The 18571-nt window shown below is 45.3% G+C and overlaps 1 long non-coding RNA gene across 1 annotated transcript; it reads left to right on the forward strand.

Moving 5' to 3' along the window:
* Nucleotides 1–949: 949 nt before the first annotated feature.
* LOC310853774 lies at nt 950–17211 on the forward strand. The gene is made up of 3 exons (XR_014568838.1): nt 950–1381; nt 15477–15545; nt 17138–17211. It is a non-coding gene; the product is annotated as an uncharacterized lncRNA (long non-coding RNA).
* The last annotated feature ends 1360 nt before the right edge of the window (nt 17212–18571 follow it).

The raw sequence follows: 18571 nt of genomic DNA on the forward strand, positions 1-18571 counted from the left end.
ATATAGCCTATCTTGCGTGCATTGTATTGGTTTAAACCAAAATATAGCCTACTATAGGCAAATTATTTGAATATGATATTCTGTCTAACATGCGTATATCAATTGTAAACTGAATTAACATTTAAATAAACTGATCAAAAATACCGATGTATAGCTATATTTTTCTAATTTATGCAATAGCCTGTTTTAACATCTTCTTACTATAGGACAACGAGGTATGGTAGCGCCACACGTCAGTTAATTGTTTCGTATTAAATGTTCTAATTGCTATATATGATTTGCAGCTGTATAGGCTTGAAACTGAAACTTATTTTCAAACCATGGAGCCTGGTCAAAAAGAGAGACCCAAGTGCTCGCTTTTATACAGAACAAATAGTTGTTTTTTCCCCTAATAGCCTATTATTTGTCTTTCATTTCTGTCAATGCGTCTATATCGCTCACTTCGTTCTCATTGGACTTAATAGAGCAACAATCTCGGAACTGGCGAGGCAATCGTGAGGAAAACAAGTTTCCAAACCCGGAGGGACACTAGACTTCATCTTCAACACCAAGGAAAACAAACACCGAAGTTCCCAATTCCCCAAATATATATATATATATATATATATATATATATATATATATATTTGGTTCTGTTTACATAGCAGGTGGACCTGACTGACGTCACACGGGGTCGCAGTGCGCCTAGAAAAAAACAACATACACGTGTGTGTGTGTGTGTGTGTGTGTGTGTGTGTGTGTGTGTGTGTGTGTGTGTGTGTGTGTGTGTGTGTGTGATTGTGCGAGGCCTCCTCCCCCCTGGGGCAGCATTCTAATAAGCTGCTCCCAAAATACTTGGCGTTGGAGGAATACATCTCGATGTGTTGAATCGCATCGGGGGAAAAAAAAAGACGAAGACGGGGGAAAAAAAGAAAAGAAAAAAAAAAGAAAAAACAAGCAGCTTCTTCTTGGCATTGCGCGTCATGCGAGAGCATTCAAACAGGAGCCGGTGTACTAGTGTACTTGCTTTTTTTTTTCTTTTGCTGTTGCATTCGTAATAACACACACAGCAGCGGCAGCGGCGGCAGCAGACACAGCATTAAGCAGCGTCTCTCTCGGCGCGTCTCCGTTGTGTGTGCAGCGCCGACCCGACCCCCCGAGGAATATTCCGAGCTTTTTCGATCTGTTTACTTGTTGTTCATTTTCCTCGCCTTAACGGTGAACTCGTAACGGTCACGTGTGGTTTAGAAGATTTCTCCGGCTGCGATCGAGCCCCGCAACTAAAAGAAGAAGAGACGACTTTACTTCTTCTTCTTCTCCTCACCTGCTGCCTGGCCCCCCTTCTTTATACTTTTCCAAAAGAGAGGCGATCGTTTAGGCTATAATACCTGCGTTTCGGTAAGTTTTCCCACCACAAGCGTTTATCTCTTGAGTCTTGAGTTGCTCTGTACGTCGTTATCGATGAAGTCCCACTGACTGCACCGTCCATTTATGAAGTGAATGTTGGCCGCAAGTTTTGAGCGATGCGGGGTCAAGTGTTTATTGTGTGTGTGTATTAACAAGCAAACTTGTTTACGGAGTCCATCGATGCAGTTGAAGGCTTGAAGCCTGTTATGACAACGGAGCAGCACCGGGTAACACGGCCACTTTGTTGCATATTTCACGGAGCACAATGCTCGATTGTAACTATACTTTTTTTTGATCATGTCGGGACCTGGTTGCGGTTGCATGCAAGTCCATGAAGCACGGCGGACCCCAATATTCCTAGCCGGCAGAAAATCGCTGCATATCGTTTCGACACTTGCAATAATAAAGCGATGGTATGGTAATTAACCTACTTGCTGAAATATATGACCAGTGATGTCTGGCTAACAGTTAATTGTCATTCAAGACCAAACACCACATTTTAAAGGAAAGTCAATTGGAAATTAGTAAGGCATTATTTGAAAAAAAATTAACTATTTAAATAGAAATTCATCTTACTATTTTGTAAGAGTTTAATCAATGCTGATCACCTTGGGAAAACATAAATTTAGTTATTTACCAATTTGTCTCTGTAGCTTAACGATTTCAATATTGTCATGTTGATTACATGTATGCACATAAAGCATGCTACATATGCCAGGCTATAACAGACTACCTGAAGTTTTAGTATTCAAATTAATATTTGCAATATTATGTATGCTGTGAAAAGGAATGATTTATGCATGGCATATAACAGTGTTTACACTTGATACAGTTCTGAGACTATACCCAATAAATATTATACATTAGCATATATGTCAGTTTCTAAAAAGCATTGTTAATAATTGCTCCAATTTATATGATATTTTCTTAGCATCTTAATGGCATTGCTTGCACACTTATAGTCTGCTGTTTTGGTCATTGTATGTAGACTAAAGATGCATTACTATTTTGCCCATAGTAATAGCCTACTAAACTAAGTGTCACACACTGACATTTTTAAGCCACAGTGTTTAAACCCATATACTTAAATAGGCACATTAAAATAGCCTACTAGTAACTATAAAACTCTAATATTCTATTCAAAGCATAGCAGGGCTGTAACTTGTTTGAATAACGATTACCGTATGTTGAAGAATTCTCAGCTGATTAGCCTATACCAGAATGATCACTGGAGATAACAAGATAATAATTATTATTATTATCACCATTTGGCAACACCTTACCGTGATTGCTTGTCCCATTTCCATATACAGTATATATATTTTTTCTTTTTTGCATTGTCCAGTAAGACAGAACAGTGATGCTGTCAGTTTTCACCATGACAGTCCTTATAGGCTATACTTGAGTCATTTAGCTATACTAACCCCGCTGTTATATAAGCTGCACTTCTGTTCCACGGCTTTACAACACACACTTCTCTCAGTGTTTCAACCGCCGTTCCCTTGTAATCACTGTGTGTGTGTGCCCCCCCCCCCCCCCCCCCCCCATCCCTTCCCAATCTCTCCCCAAAAAATCCATAGGTGTAACTTAGAGAGAGAGAGAGAATGAATGAATGAATGAATGAACAAGGTAGTGAGAGGTGTTGAACTGTGCGGGGGCCTGTCCTCTTGATCAGATTTTCACCTCTGGCTTAGCAGGGTCGACCTCTCTTTGTTTCAGCCGCGGGGTGCACACTGCACAGGTGTTCCCTGGTCGGCCCGTGCAGGTGTGTGTGCCAGTCCCCCCCCCCCCCCTCCCTGCGCCAAACCCCCTCAACAACCCATCCCACCCCCCTCTTCACTCACTAAGCAGCTCTCCTTGGTCTTCAAATGAGTATATATTTAAAAAAAAAGCCCCCATAGTGATTATGTTAGTGGCGGTGAGTACCGGCCGGGCCCTGCTGTGATTAGAATGTATTTATTTATTTTATAAAAGCCTCTGTTGTAATTTTCTTGATGCCTATCGATGTGTTGTGAAAACAGGGTCATGCTGTTTGCATCTTGCTTGTTTTTGAATGTGTTGTTAGTGGTGTGTGTGTGTGTGTGTGTGTGTGTGTGACTGTGTGTGTGGCCAGATAGAAAGTGATGCTAATCACTTTCCAAGGCAATAGGGAGAGAGAGAGAGAGTGATAGAGAGATCGAGAGAGAGAGAGATGGAAAGAGAGTGGGACTAATGGTTACTGACCGCGGATGGGAGCGCTGCGCTTATTATCCTGAGTCTCTCCACTCTGCGTCCATTTTTTGATTGCTGCATTCATCATGGGCCGCTGGTGCTCTACATTATGGTAATAGGAAAATGAATGTCCGCCGTGGGATTAATGTATATACCCCCCCTGTCACACGTTTCAATCATTTATCAAAATTAAGATTCCGCTTTCAGCTCCGTCCTTGCAGATCTAACGGCAAGATTCTTGTCTTGCATTTGAATATAATAACCGTGGGTGGCCTCAGAGACGCAAGGAAGTAGAAAACAATTATAGCAATTTATTTGAGTGCTGTTGTGAGTCTTGATTGTGGTGTTGTGTGCACGCTGCATTTGAACCTGACATCCGGAGTGCTCTGTGGAGAACAATGAGAACAGGTACCAAAATGTGGGTACTATTATATGAAGATGCAGTAGAACTGCATCGTATGACACAGACTATACTGTATCCTTAGCAGTGAAACACACCGGTAGAGCCAGACCGATATATCCTATCAGTCTAACGAACCGATGTATCCGTCGGTCAGCCATTATTTGACTTTTTAATAACATTGCCATCTGCAATTATGCAGCTGATGTGCCCTGATTTTTAATCACCCAGTATCGTGATTTTTGGCAAAAAAAAGTTTCCAAAATAGCAGATCTACAAGCTCAGAACGTGTCACTTTGCGTGGCATTGTGAGCTTGTGGATCAGCATTTCTTTTTTAGGACTTAATTGGTAAAATGTAATTCACCTGTTTTGTTCTTAGATTTCATATTGGAAGTTTTTCTAATTTATTCCAAGATTTGGCAGGAAAATATTGGTAAAAACATCAGTAATTGGTTGGTGGTCTCTAAGACACTCATTATCAGCATTGGCATGGCATCTGACACTAAAATCTGGCATGGCTTGGGCTCTACAAACATTGGTGACCTCACTCTCGCTTGGTTTTTAAGACTTTTGCTCTTGAATTGCACTTTCCCCCCGGCCGGCACCTCCGTAACGAAGCAGAAACCCAGCTCGGCACCAGCGGTGTCGCTGTGTTTGTTGTGAGAAAGAAAGGAAAAATGGAGGGGGTGGAAAAGCAAAAACAAGGAAGGGAGTGGTGCCCCGGTTTCACTTTCATAACATCTCCTGGAGTCCATGAGCGTGACCTACGTGGCCCCGTGTGATTCCACACCACAGCCAAGTTTCTCTTTTTAAATATGAAAAAAGCAGCACTGGGCTTAATGGCAATTATACGGGAAAGCTTTCTGTTATTATCCCTGCTAACTTCATAGAAATGTTTCCATGACAACCTCAGTGCAAGTTAAAGCAACCAGAAGTGATCAAGCCCTTTTTTCCCCTTCTCCCGTCTCCTTTTTTCCTCTCCGTCTTCTCTGTCTAGCTCCCTGCACGCCCACCACCACCACCACCTCAGCCCCACCAGGAAGAATGGAATTTGTGTTGACAGTTCTGGCCTTTAATGGCACTTTTGTGCCGCGCAAAAGTATTTGTTTACCGGGATCATATGCTGCGAGCTGTCAGCTTTGGAGAGATTGACTCCTTGAGATAAAAGAGTGTATTACATGCTTAAGTCCCCCCCACCCCCACTTCCACATACCTCCGCCCACCGTTACTCCGTCCCTCCAGCTCTCCATCCCGAACTCCCCCTTTTTGCACTGTAATTATCCACATCATAGTAATGGTGTGTGCGTGCACCGGTTCCACGAATGCATGATTTATATTTTGGTTTGTGCGCCGTGTCGCACAGCGGGAAATGGCTGATCTACACGCTATCAACCCATCGCAGCACGACACGTTGACAGCTTGTAGATCTGCTCTTTCCGGTGCGCAGCATGGCACACAACCAAAATATAAATCAGGCGTAAGGGTCTGTGAGAGCTCCGACCTTTTCGTGTTACGCTTCGGGTCACTCGTGTCTCCTTAAGCCGGACTTGACTCAGCTCAACTCTTGGTGGTGTATGTGCGTGTGAGTGTGAGAACAACAATGTGACTCTTTGGCCAGATAAAGGCGTGCAGGGTGGAGTCGGAGGACACAGGGGGATTAGCCGAGCCTGATTTCAGCCAGGCCCGCGCCGCGGCACCGAGGTGAAGAGTTGAAGCCTCAGAAAGTGTGTGTCTCTCTCTCTCTCTCTCTCTCTCTCTGTTAACACTGCCGCTTAAGAGTGGCCATGTGTTGTTACTGTTACCTTCATTCGGCCTCTGTGTGTAGTTGTGTTTTGTTTAGTTTTTGCACTGATGTGGACTAGTTTGATTAGTTTGGTTTGACCTGTACAATGTTTTCTTTCTTTTTCATTCCTGTCAAAATCTCCTCAACCAAATATGATCATCCAGCATCACCACACTGACCTGTCCGAAAATGTGTAGGTGTTTTTTGCCACTGCCTACAGTACGTACCATACTGATCTAGTCTGACCACAAGGGTCATAGGCATTTGACTTTTGTGTATCATTGTCAAATGTATGGTATTTGTCAATGATTGTATTAGTTGTGTTAAAAGACAGATCTGTAAAATTGTGTTTTCTGCGTAATAGTCACCAGCCAGGTTGATTTCACAATGGCTACTGGCTATACTGTCCTATAGGCTGGTAGAATGAAGTTTACAAGGGATCTGATCATCATTTTCCAATAAATAATTCATTCAGCATTACTGTAGAAAACCCAAATTACAGTCAGCTCTATTGAAGCTAATTTAGGCATTTAGCAGACGCTCTTAATCCAGAGAGACTGTAAATCGATCTGGATTAAATCATAAATTGTCCTGTGTCCGTGGCCCTGCCAGAACATCTGGCGACACACTTTCTGATCACGACTGTCCACGTTGGGAAAGCTGAGTCCTAGACTTTGACCTTGTCCTCCTGGGGTTCCCCTAGTGGCTGACCCTGGCAAAATACCATTAGTCTGGTCTATTCACCATCTGACCTGGCCAACCCGTTTATCTAATGAACTATGTCATTCCTGGGAGTGTCACCGTCACGAAATTGCACTTGACGATTCATTGTGACACAAATGATGGTGACTAACGGTTTGAATGGTGTGGTTTTCTTGCCATTGAACATTGGCACATATCCTATAAATGAAAATTACATTCCGTTTGGCTTTTAGGCTTCGTACAAAATAAAAAACATTGAGCCGGGCAGATTATGATATGAATAACTTTAAACGTGCAAATAAATGATAAGCTCAAGATTGACAATTTATACTATTTTACACTATCTTCTGAAAATGCTTGAAAATGTATGCAAATGTTTTCAACATTGACACGATTATGGAGATTATTCAGAATTATTGTGATTATCTCAAATAATTGCGATTATGTGATAATTGTGACAGGCCTACTGTCATTCCTCCTCTGAATCACAGTACAGATGTCAAGGACCACATGCTTTTTTTTAATTCCACCCCAAACATGCACACCAAATAATTACATGTTGACACGCCACTTGGTACAGTGTGAACGCATAAGTAGCTTTTATACAAGTGGACGGTTGACTGGAGAGTGGATACGTTGGTCGGGGAGGATGGGGGGACAGTGTTTTGGTGTGAAAGAGACTGCCCTGGTTTTCAGGGGTCTCGATCCTGAATCAAAGATGGAGGGTCACTCGTGGTAAAAGGCTAAGGTCACTCCCGCCGTTACTCTGACCACATTCAAGGCCCGCCAGGGGCTTTGACTCTGGTGAACAGGCAAGGCTCGGTGAGGGTGGATGCTGTCAGTTTGGCCATTGTGTTGAAGCATAATTCAGAAATGGCCTCTTCGTTGAACGCCCCACAGATTGTCTCATGATCATTTCTGACCTGGTTGTTGATTCGAGGATTGGAGATGCCCCTTTGCACAATGTTGTGAGACAGTGGGTCCTTTTATTTTGCAAAAAAAGAAAAAAGTTAAAAGATGGTCCAAAAAATGGGTTGGCGTGGTGTTACTGACATTAGTATTTAGATTTTTTAAACATTGAAACTAAAAGTCAGTGAGCATGGTTATATACTGTATATATAGCATCTGGGCACAAGTAGTATATTCATTGAAAATGCCCCAAAATACTACAGTACTGTATGTATATGCGTGTACACACACACACACACACACATACACATACAACACTTACTGTATATTTATATGGCGTGGAGTAAACCCATGTTCTGGATGGAGTTGGTGTGTAATAATAATGTACGCACACGGCGATGACATGTGGTCTTCGGTATTCCCTGTGCTAGGCAGCAGCAACGTGGGGAGTATCGATCAGTTGTACGCGAGCTGGTTCCATTCAACGCGGAAACACAAACAAAACAGTGACCTTCCTCTCTCTGGAACCTTGCTCGTCTCCAAGGACCAATCCTCATGTAGCAGAGAGAGAGAGACAGACGCAAGGGAGCGAGGTTGGAAGAAAACCTGTTTATTTCAAACATGTTGTCAGTAAAAAGAAAAAAGGGAAAGAAAAACTGCAGCGGGGGGGGTGGGTGGGGATGGGGGGGGGGGGTTGTGACGGTAACGTTCTTTGACAGGCACATTAGGCTGCAGAAAGAGCATCCCGCTCAGGGGCGAGGGCATATGGTGGTGCCTTCTGCCGGCGTCGCTTCGGAACAAGTTCCGACACTCGCACAGGGGTCACGACTGGCTCAGGTTTGTTCCCTTCTCTCGTGTTTTTCGCTCGTCTAAATAAAAACAGGCGGACAGATGAAGGGGGGGGGGTGGGGGGGGGAGCAAAACAGGAGGGTCGGTGGGAGGTTGGGTGGGGGGTTGTTAGTGCTGCTGTGTACAGTAGCGCTGTGTCTTCTCACCCTGTGTGAACCCTACTTTTTTGGGGGGTGGGGGTCAAGAAAGACAGTTGTTTGGCCGTAGAGCCGTGAGACGTGACATTTTCATTTTGTGCGTTGTCCTTCTCCTGTGTTGTTGTGGGGGTTTGAGCACGAGTACATACTGTACACATGAGTTTGCAATACAACATGGTGGTAACCCAGTTCTATGGGACTAGTGCAGGGCTTCCCCACACAACAGTGGCTCCAGGGGGTGCCAAGTGGTGTGCATCTGCACTCACACACACACTCACACACACATGATCGATGCAAAAGCCACTTCTTTGCCCCAGAACCTGCCACCGTCTTGCTGACAGTGTACAGTCAATCCCCAAGTGTAAATTGGTCCTTCTGAGGGTCAGGGAAATTGTCGATGCCAAGAAAAGAGGGTTTAAGTGGTTAATATTAAGCAACGGTTGTGTTTCCCTGCATTGGCTTTGGTTGACTTCCCTCGTCGTCCTAAGTTGGACGGGATGCACGCTGGACACCACGTGGGATGACGCAGGGCTGTGGTCTCGGAACCCTGTAATTACACTACAGGCTACCGTGGACGCTCGCCTATGGGCCGCGGCAAAGGCCTCTCTGAAGCTCCCTGATGATGCAGCCCCTCCTTCCCTTTCCCCCCCCCCTCTCTCCCGTTCTTTCCGAGGAGATGAAATGGCCACAACATATGGACACGGCAACACAATGGTTTATTTTTATGATATCTTGACGAGTGGTTTTTAATTCAGATTGTCACTGCTGGCGAGCGAGCAGGCCAGATGGTGAAGACGAGTGCCCATCAGAGCCGAAATACCTCCAGGCAGCTGTTGCTCATAAACTTAGTTATTTCTGTCTGTCTCTCTGTATGTCTCTCTGGCTGTCTCTCTGTCTGTCTGTCTGTCTGTCGTTCCTTCCTTCCCTGACCCTGCATTTCTTTACCGTAGCTTGGGTCAAGAGCAGTCAAACCTGTTAGAACACCTGTTTTCTACTGAGGAAGATCTGTTGTTTTGTCGTTTCATTAGGCAGGGCTCTGAGTTGTGTGTGTGTGTGTGTGTGGGGGGGGGGGGTTCCTTGTGGTTGCAAATGTGACTGGCACTGGGCCAACTTGGCACAGCACACAACAGAGAGAGAGAGAGAGAGAGAGGCAGAGACCGAGAGACGGAGACAGTGCAACTTCGTTTTTTTCTGCGAAGCAAAACTCACATTCTCACATTCTTTATTAACGCTGTGAGTTAACCACAGTATATAGGGCTTGCCCCTATATACTATATACTTACTTGTAGCCTATACGTACGACCAATAGTGAAAATAGGCTGGTGCTCTCGATCATTCAGATTATTATTACTTGCCGGGTTGAAAGTGGTTAACATTTAACACTTACGGACACTAGGAGGCCTTTGGCTAAACTTTCCAGAGAGAGAGAGAGAGAGAGAGAGAATGGACTAAGTCACGGTGTTCATGTGTTCATGTATCACCCCCCCCTTCCTCCCACCCGTCGTACAACAGCGTGGCGGACTGGCGGTGAATGAACGCAGGACATGCATCCCAGCAGTCCAACACCACCACACCACCACCATCCCACTCCATTCTATACTCTACTCCCCTCCACCCCCATTTCCCCTTCATCATCATCTGGCATTCTCCCGCGGCGCTCGCTCCTTAACCCATTCTGACCTGAGATCAGATTCATACGAGGTTTCCACTGGACACACACTGTTCTGATGAACCCATTCTGACCTGAGATCAGATTCTAAAAAAATATCAGTCGTTTCTTCGATATTTTTTTCAAAAATAGCAGACCTACAAGCTCGTATCGCGCCACTCGGTGGCGCGATATGAGCTTGTAGATCTGCTATTTTTCAATAGATAAAGCACGACACGATGCTGACACCAAAATGGGTTCCCGTTCAGAATGGGTTAACCACATGTGTGCCAGCCAGCGCTCGGTGGGCATGCTCTTGAACTCGCTCCGGGGCTAATTGTTCGCTGGTAAAGCGGCACGCTTGTTGGTGGTAGTTTGTCGTATACACACCCCACCCCTCCTCCCGACATCATCCCGACAGGGCGATACAGATCACCATCTCTCCCTGCAGTTTATCCACACACACACACACACACACACAACCCTCCCCACATAAGTCTGAAAGATTGCAGCTTGTAATCCGGCCCGCGCGCTGAATGCAACAAATACACCATGAAATTAAAGGTTCTCGCGGCGGCGGAAGCTCCGTTGCGAGAGAGAGAAAGAGAGAGAGAGAGAGAGAGAAAGAGAGAGAGAGAGAGAGAGAGAGAGAGAGAGAGAGAGAGAGATCACCGTTCCTTCGGCTGTTTCTGTGGAAATCAGGCCGGCACGGTGGAGTGTGGATAAGCCGTTCATCATAAACACTACTCCCAATTGACACTAGTATCTCTCTCTCTCTCACACTCTCTCTCTCTAAACGTTAATTGTTAGGTTACCTCATACCTACTCATCACTTATCACTCTGGTGTCCTCGCTGTGGAAGCCGTGCAGTAAAATGCGTAGTAGTGTCAATGTAGAGTCGCAGGTGTGACGCGCGCCGAAAGGAACACAAACATGGCCGACTGCAAAAAGTCTAAGGCAAGCGCAGAGAGAAAAGTATATTCTACACACACAGTGAAATCCCAGTTTTAATGTATAAATCAGAAGAGTGTATTAGATGAACTCTTGGATTAAACTCTGAGAGTGTATACACACAAAATGGAACCAAATGGACCCATTGGAGTTAAATGAACACCGAGGATTCTATCAATTCTACAGTGCTGGCCTTCAGTCCAATTCACCCTGATCACTTCTAATCTAGTGTCACTGTACTTCATAACGATCACGAGCGGGCAGACAGACAGACAGACAGACAGACGGTGCTGCCCCTGTGGCGAGCTAATCACTTCTGAGGCCATGCCTCTCCCCTCCTCCTTCCTCTCCTACCTTTCCCTCTATCCTTGTCTCTCTCCGCCTCCTCCTCCTCCTTGATCCTTCTCTTCTCAGCCATGCCTTTGTGTCGGTCTTACACCTTTCCTCGTTTGTCCTCTCTCTCGCTCTCTCTCTCTCTCTCTCTCTCTCTCTCCCCCGCACGCACACGCGCACAGGGGCTGCATAAAAGCCAGGTCCCCCACAAACCCCCTCTCTGATACGGGGAGAGTTCATTAAAGATGTGCCTTTGATGGGCAGTCCTCTTTTTTTTTTCTGCAGGACTAACGCTTTTTTCTTCTCTCTCTCTCTCTCATCTCTCTCTCTCTCCTCCAAATACCTTGATGTCGAAGCTTAAGAAGGCATTGTGCAGCAAAGCCCTCCTTTTGATGCGGCTTATTTAGATCTGCATAGTAAATCAAGGAAATGTGGCGGGGGGGGGGGGGGGGGGGGGGGGGAGTAAATAACGAGCCCAGCAGATGGAAGCGAGGAGATAAGGGGCGGCCGGGAGCGAACAATCGCATTTGTATTTTGTTATGATGTTGACAGCAGCTAAAATTCACTAATCTTGGGCCACTGATCTGCATTTCAAAGAAATCTCATTTAGCAGCGGGGAGGATAAAGTTCCCTGCATTGTGTCTCTTTTTTTATTGCATTCTTTGCTAATTCATCTCGAGCGCAGATTTTTTCTTCTTCTTTCTGTTAACGGGCGGCGGGTGTTGCGGGCGGGGGGGGGGGGGGGAGCGGGCTTTGGTGGCGGTGCAGCGGTGAGCAGGCGTGCGCCTCGGCCACTGAGGAGGTGGTGGTGGTGGGGGGGGGGAGTCGGTGGTCTTAAATACTGTGTGAAAAGCGTTTACGTCTAGACCGCGAGCCGAGGGTAATTACACGTCTGCCCATGAATAGAATGAGTTTGAAGACTCATCTTTGTTCGGAGCCGGGGCCTGAATTGCTCGACCAAACACTGATAAGGGAGAAGGGGACCATTTCGGTCCCCGCGCAGGAATAAATATATAAATAAAAAAAATGCCGTCAGTGACTTTCCATAACGACCCGTCCGCCCCCATGCGCCTTTTCGAACGCCGGGGATGGTATTTACTTTAAAAGATAAAATTATTGTGTACAGTAATCTGACTTGTTAGCATAATGTCCCCTTTCATCCTCGGACCCTCCTTCAGCCGCCACGCGGAGGTATTTGTGGGGGCCGCGTCTTAAATAGTTTATCTTGACTTAGCGCGCCGCTCAGCGCTTTATGTAAATATCTGCCCCCATAGCATTATTAGGCCTTCATGAATACTTGAATGCGGTATTTCTCGTATTTTCATAAGTTGATAGAATTCACAGACGGGTTTTGTATTTGGCGTAAAGATATGTGCGGGTATTTGTAAATCCCCTCGAATTGGAGGTCACATGGACTAATAGTGGCTTCTAATGCGCTCCCGGTGAATAAAATATGACATGTGCATAGCTCAGAGGTGTTATTGAAGTCAACTCAGCATTCTTTGTGTGTGTGTGCGCGCGTTCGTTCATGCGTGTGTGCGTGTGTGTGTGTGTGCGTGCTTGCGTGCATGCGAGAATGGGGCATTAACTTGAAATTATGTTTTTTTTGTTGTTTTCTCTTTTTTTTAATCCAAATGACTGTGAAGGGGAGGAAGAGAATTTGATGGCAGTGATGTCGGCTATCACAGTTGTCATGTTTATAGTGTTCATCTGAGCCATTTGATGCAGCTCTGCTGTTTGCGCGAGCCCGCATGCATCTGCATTTACTTTATTATTACATTGTTTGCGCAGCACTGCATTTCCTATTCAGAGATAGATGGGGATAGAAGGTGATGCACACAATGCAAATAGATGATCTTTCTGTGGAGTAAGTGTGTGCATGCGTGCGTGCGTGTTTGTGTGCGTGCGTGCGTCTGTGAAGATGATCTTTCGGCGTGGGCCTTATTTGATTCCTGACAGTAGAAGCCAACCTCCTCAGAGCCGTTTTCCCTGCAGATGACGGGGCTCTGACTGCATGCATGGCTTCTGGTGTCTCCAACCGCTGCCCCGGCCTCGACTCACTCTGAGGAACTGTCGCAGAGCAATCTGTGCAACACCTCCCCTTCACCCACCCACCCACCCACCCCGCCAAATTCAAAACAGTAAAAATAATAGCACTTGGCAGGTTCTGTTTTCAGCAGTCCTCTTCAGGGGCTCAGGGCTTTTTGTATACAGTTCAGAGAGCACATACCACAGGATTCAGCAGTCGCTTGTTGCCCGTAGGGGTCATTGGAATTCTGGGAGAATAAAAGGAGGGAGAGCGAGCAAGAGAGAGAGGGGGAGAGAGAGAGAGAGGTGAAGCAACCAGGCCATTTGCGGGCCCTTTTCGCACTCCTCGCTGGCAGAAGTTTGTCTAGCCTACGCTTTCTGCACCAGAGGGAATTTGAAATGTCACGAGGGGGGTCAACTTGCTTTTCAACCCATTAAGGACGGGGAACCCTTTTTGGGGTTTTTACCTTTCAAGATGAGAACCCATTTTAGGGTAGTTGTTGCTATGTATATAGCAACGTCATGTTTCTTGTCATTTTGGAATAAATATTTGAAGTTTTAAAACCTGGGTTCAGGATTTAGAAGACGGCCTCAGGTCTAAATGGGTTAAGACGTTATGTAGTGTGTAGTGTTGATTTAGTCGACTAATACTATGATGAAAATGTTCGTCAACTACTTTTTTTCACTGACGAAAACTAAATGGAAACTAAATGAAAACTAAGACTAAATATATTGTCAATTTCATCAACAGATAAAAACTAGACTAAAATGTTAGGAAGGGATTAGTGGACAAGAGATTCAGTATAAGTAAAAGACATTCTACACTCAGTCATTCTACACACAAGTCATTTTACACTTGAAAATAGCCAATCTACAAGCTCACAATACTGCGACGCAGTAAGCATAAAATCAGTCATTATGACGGCATCAAGGCCTGCCAAAATACATTTTAGTCGACTAAATCAAACTCAAATGAAAACTATTCAAGAGGGGGCACGGTGGCACAGTTGCCTCACAGCTAGAAGGTTCTGGGTTCGATTCCTGCTGGGGCCGTGTTCTCTCCTCAGTGTCCATACCCGAGGCGGGGTTGGTGAAAGGGACTTTCTGTGTGGAGATTGCCCTCACAAAAACATGCAGTAATCCTGGTCTCTAAACTACCTCCCCCTGGCCAGCCGGGGCACCTGATGGAGGGAAAAGGAACTGGTCGGAATAACGTAATAACCTCCCCCCTGTCAGGTGAAAAGAAGCAGCTTGGACTCCTCATGCATAGAATGGAGCATGAGGTCAGTCCGCTGCCCTCCCCAGGTTGGCAGAGGACGTATTACATTAGATAATTGACACTGGGTGATAAAATGGGTTGCAAAAAGCATGGGATAAAAAAAAAAAAAAAAAAAAACTATTCAAAGATTTCCTGTCAAAATACCCCCCCCCCCCCACCCTCCTGACTGTACAGCCAGGCTCGTGCATTTAGCGCAGAAACATCATCAGCTCTAATGGGGCTAAGTTGTGTAGACGCCACGACGTGTATGGTTTAGCGCAGGCAGCCGAGAGAAGGGAAGGACACGAGAAAAATCAAACGTGTCAGGTTTAACTACGTGATTTACTCTGCGTTGAGAGCTTGAGCCTTCCATGCAGGGGCTGCACCCTTCAAGTCGAGAGAGAGAGAGAGAGAGAGAGAGAGAGAGAGAGAGAGAGAGAGAGCGTGGGTGGGGGTGGTGTGGGAGCGGCGGGGGGTGCGGGGGCGGGGACGCCTGTCACATATTTCTTTGTAACGACAGCGTGTACTGTACATGGCCTAAATGCAGTGAAGGCCCCTCCCCTCACACATGCACATGTACTGTAAACACACGCGCGCGCGCACACACACACACACACACACACACACACACACACACACACACACCGTCGCACACGCTTCACAGAAAGATCCAGGTGCACTCTGTTGTTCTGAAGTTTATTACCTTGATCTAAAAGGCCACAGAAAATGCAGGAGACAAGTCTAAGGCTGTACATGTCTGCACAAGAACCCCGCTGAGCACGGGCCGAGGAAGAGAGCAATAACGATACTGTAGCAGAGTGTTAGGAAAATCTATTTTGACTAATGGTGCATTTGATATGTCCCCCTTTTTTTTTGCCAGATACCTGACGTCGCTGGACCACTCCTGTGACAGAAAGAAAACAACAGCACATATCCTTCCAGCCTCGGGGTGAGTGCCCTGGACTGCGTTCCTTCATCGTTTGAACATTATGGTCTTAGAACTGTGAAATGTCTTGGTTTTCATTTTGTCATGCGACTTGTTCCGCTTCTGCAACAATTTAAAGTCACTGTCAAACTGGGGGGGAAAAAAAAGTACAAATATATTGTTCAGCTGTTAACCACTTAAAGGGACACTTCAACCCGTTTGCAAACCGATCTTATTTTAATCATGTTTAGGACACAAGAAGAAACACTTTCCTGGGGTTTTTAGGTATGCAATGTGTGTTTTTAGATATTTTAGTCATGACCAAAATTTGTCATGAAAATGTGGTCTTCTCGACTTCAAACCTCACACCTCCATGCAGCCTCCCCCTCCCTCTCTACAAGGTGGGGCAGTGCACCAAAGCATTATGGTCATTGTAGGAATTCAGAAATCCAGTCAAACACACAGACTTCATTATTTATCTGGCCATATATAGGGTGCAAATCGTGCTAATGTTATCTAATACAAATACTATTTTCATTGAGTACACCCTTGTCAAGAACAACATGTCAAATACAAAACATTGCAGATTTGCAAGGTCACAGCGTGCCGCGATGTAGATCAGGCGCGTGATGTGACACATTGTGGTGTGTTGTGACCAAATGTACATGTGGTATTAGCCATTTGCTATGTCCAAAACGGCGACGCCATGTTGAAATATGTTAAAGTAGCAGAGTGCAGTGGTCTCTGTTGTGGTCTTGTCACACTATCGTTAGCCCCTTTTCTGTTCTGCTGATTGGAGCGGTTAGGCGGGGTCGAGAGGGGCCCCGTTCCCCCAGAATGGAGCGGTTAGGCGGGGTCGAGAGGGGCCCCGTTCCCCCAGAATGTAACAAATCTTCATCTTGTCCACCTTGATAGAATTCCCCCTCCGCTGGGCAACCTCTCAGTTGTGCCTGTTTGGTTTTCACACCCCAAGGATTTTCAATCTACTCTAGCTTAGAAGTTATGATATGCATTAGGGCCAACAATGTAGCCGAGGTTGGGTCTCGGGGTAGTTTTATTTTATTTTATATACAACTATTATATTGTGTGTGTGTGTGTGTGTGTGTGTGTGTGTGTGTGTGTGTGTGTGTGTGTGTGTGTGTGTGTGTGTGTGTGTGTGTGTGTGTGTGTGTGTGTGTGTGTGTGTGCCGTGTGTGCGTGCAGTATACACTTTGTGTGTGTGTGTGTGTGTGTGTGTGTGTGTGTGTGTGTGTGCCGTGTGTGTGTGTGTATTTATTTATTTATTATTATTATCCCGGCCCCTTTCATGACAAATAATTACAAATAATCTTTGCCCTTTTTTCTTCTTTCTAATTATTTGTTCGGCCCCAAAATGTGTGTTTATTGTCACGATTTGTCACGATCCGAGTTGGCTTTGTCTGAGACTTACAGATCTTTAAATAAATACTTTTTGAAACGTATATGGGAAAAATGCATGAGGAATTATTTTCCGGGCCTGTCGTCATGAAAGGGGATGGGACTGCAACGTTCTATAATGGCATGTAAATAATATAGCAACACCAGGTTGAATAGTGGCTAAAAGCAACTGTCCATGTTCTCATTTCTCCGACCTATAGGATGAAATATGCCCGCTCTGTGTCCATAGACTGACCCCGGACGGTTCATAACTCTGAAGTCCTCCCTCAGCGGTAAGTGGAGACAGACTTTGTAACTACTGCATGCTCAGTGTTGTCTGCTCGTCCCAGTGACTGTCGTCCACTGTTGATATGCGTTACTAGCTCTGCAAGCGCTTCACGGAGCTACATTTATATGAACACATAATCCTGTGTTGGAGCTCACTGTAGAGCTCAGAAGTGTGTGTGTGTGTGTGTGTGTGTGTGTGTGTGTGGGTGGGGGGGGCTTCCAAGGTTGTATTGATTATTGGTAATAATCCAGATTGTAATGCCCCTAATACAGTGGTTCCCATACCTTCATGTCAAGGACCTCTAAATTGACACTAATTATCCCGCGGACCCCCATTTGAAAAGATAAGACAGGGACCCCCATAAGAGAAGATTCTTACGCAGTGTTTCCCAACCCGTTTAATTTCAAGGACCCCCAGTTTGACATGCATTAGTCCCCCATTTAATGGCATTTGTATCTCTGAGACCCCAATGTATATTGTAAAATCAATGTTAATTTGACTCTGAGAGTGTACAAATGGAGTTCTATTTTGTTCCAGTTGTACACTCTCAAGAGTTACAGACCCATATGGGTCCATTTGGTTACAAACTTTCATTTAGGTGGGGACCCCCTGGAACTCCCTCAAGGACCCCTGGGGCTTGGGAACCACTGCCCTAAAAGCATGAAAATGTTGGTTTCCTGCTAATGAGAATGCACCTTTTCGTCACACTTTTAATGGGACATTTTCTTCGGATTAGCATTGCTTTTTAAATCCTAATTTAATTTCCCACTTTGGTGGGAACACATGTAGTGAAAAGAGTAGATCTAGCTACAGCTCTATTCTCTCTTTTTCTTTTTATGAACGACCACTTCATAATTGGTCCTCACTGATGCTCATTATAAGATGGAACCATTTATTTCTACTCACTCTGTGTCTCAGAGCGAAATCTGCCTACTACCAGTGACATCATTGGTAGGCAAGTTTTGCTCATTTCAAACAAGATTATTATTATTTTGTGCAGGGGCTTACACAAACCCAAACCGGAACCTTTTGGAAGCGTTGTGCCCAAAAATGGTGTTGGTATGGAACTATGTCCAACAATAACCCACCCCTTACAACATAGCGAGGCTGAATCACAAGGCACCGTTATGGAGCACTATAAAACCACCGTGTGATGACAAATGCATGTACTCTTCACTGGTCAAAATCACGTTGAGATCATTTCAGTCCGCGAGCAAGCTTGACACACGTTGTCAGTAATGGCAGCCATTTGGTGCTTACAGAGACCTCATTCCTCAAGTCCACGCTGTCGTTATTTTAGCCAAATATGAAATTGGCAATGGGCTGCCTGTGAGTTCAGCGACCAAGGTGAAACCAATGTGTGTTT

The sequence above is a fragment of the Protomyctophum parallelum genome (assembly GCF_964188405.1).
Source record: "Protomyctophum parallelum genome assembly, chromosome: 22".
NCBI classification, from domain to species: Eukaryota; Metazoa; Chordata; class Actinopteri; order Myctophiformes; family Myctophidae; genus Protomyctophum; species Protomyctophum parallelum.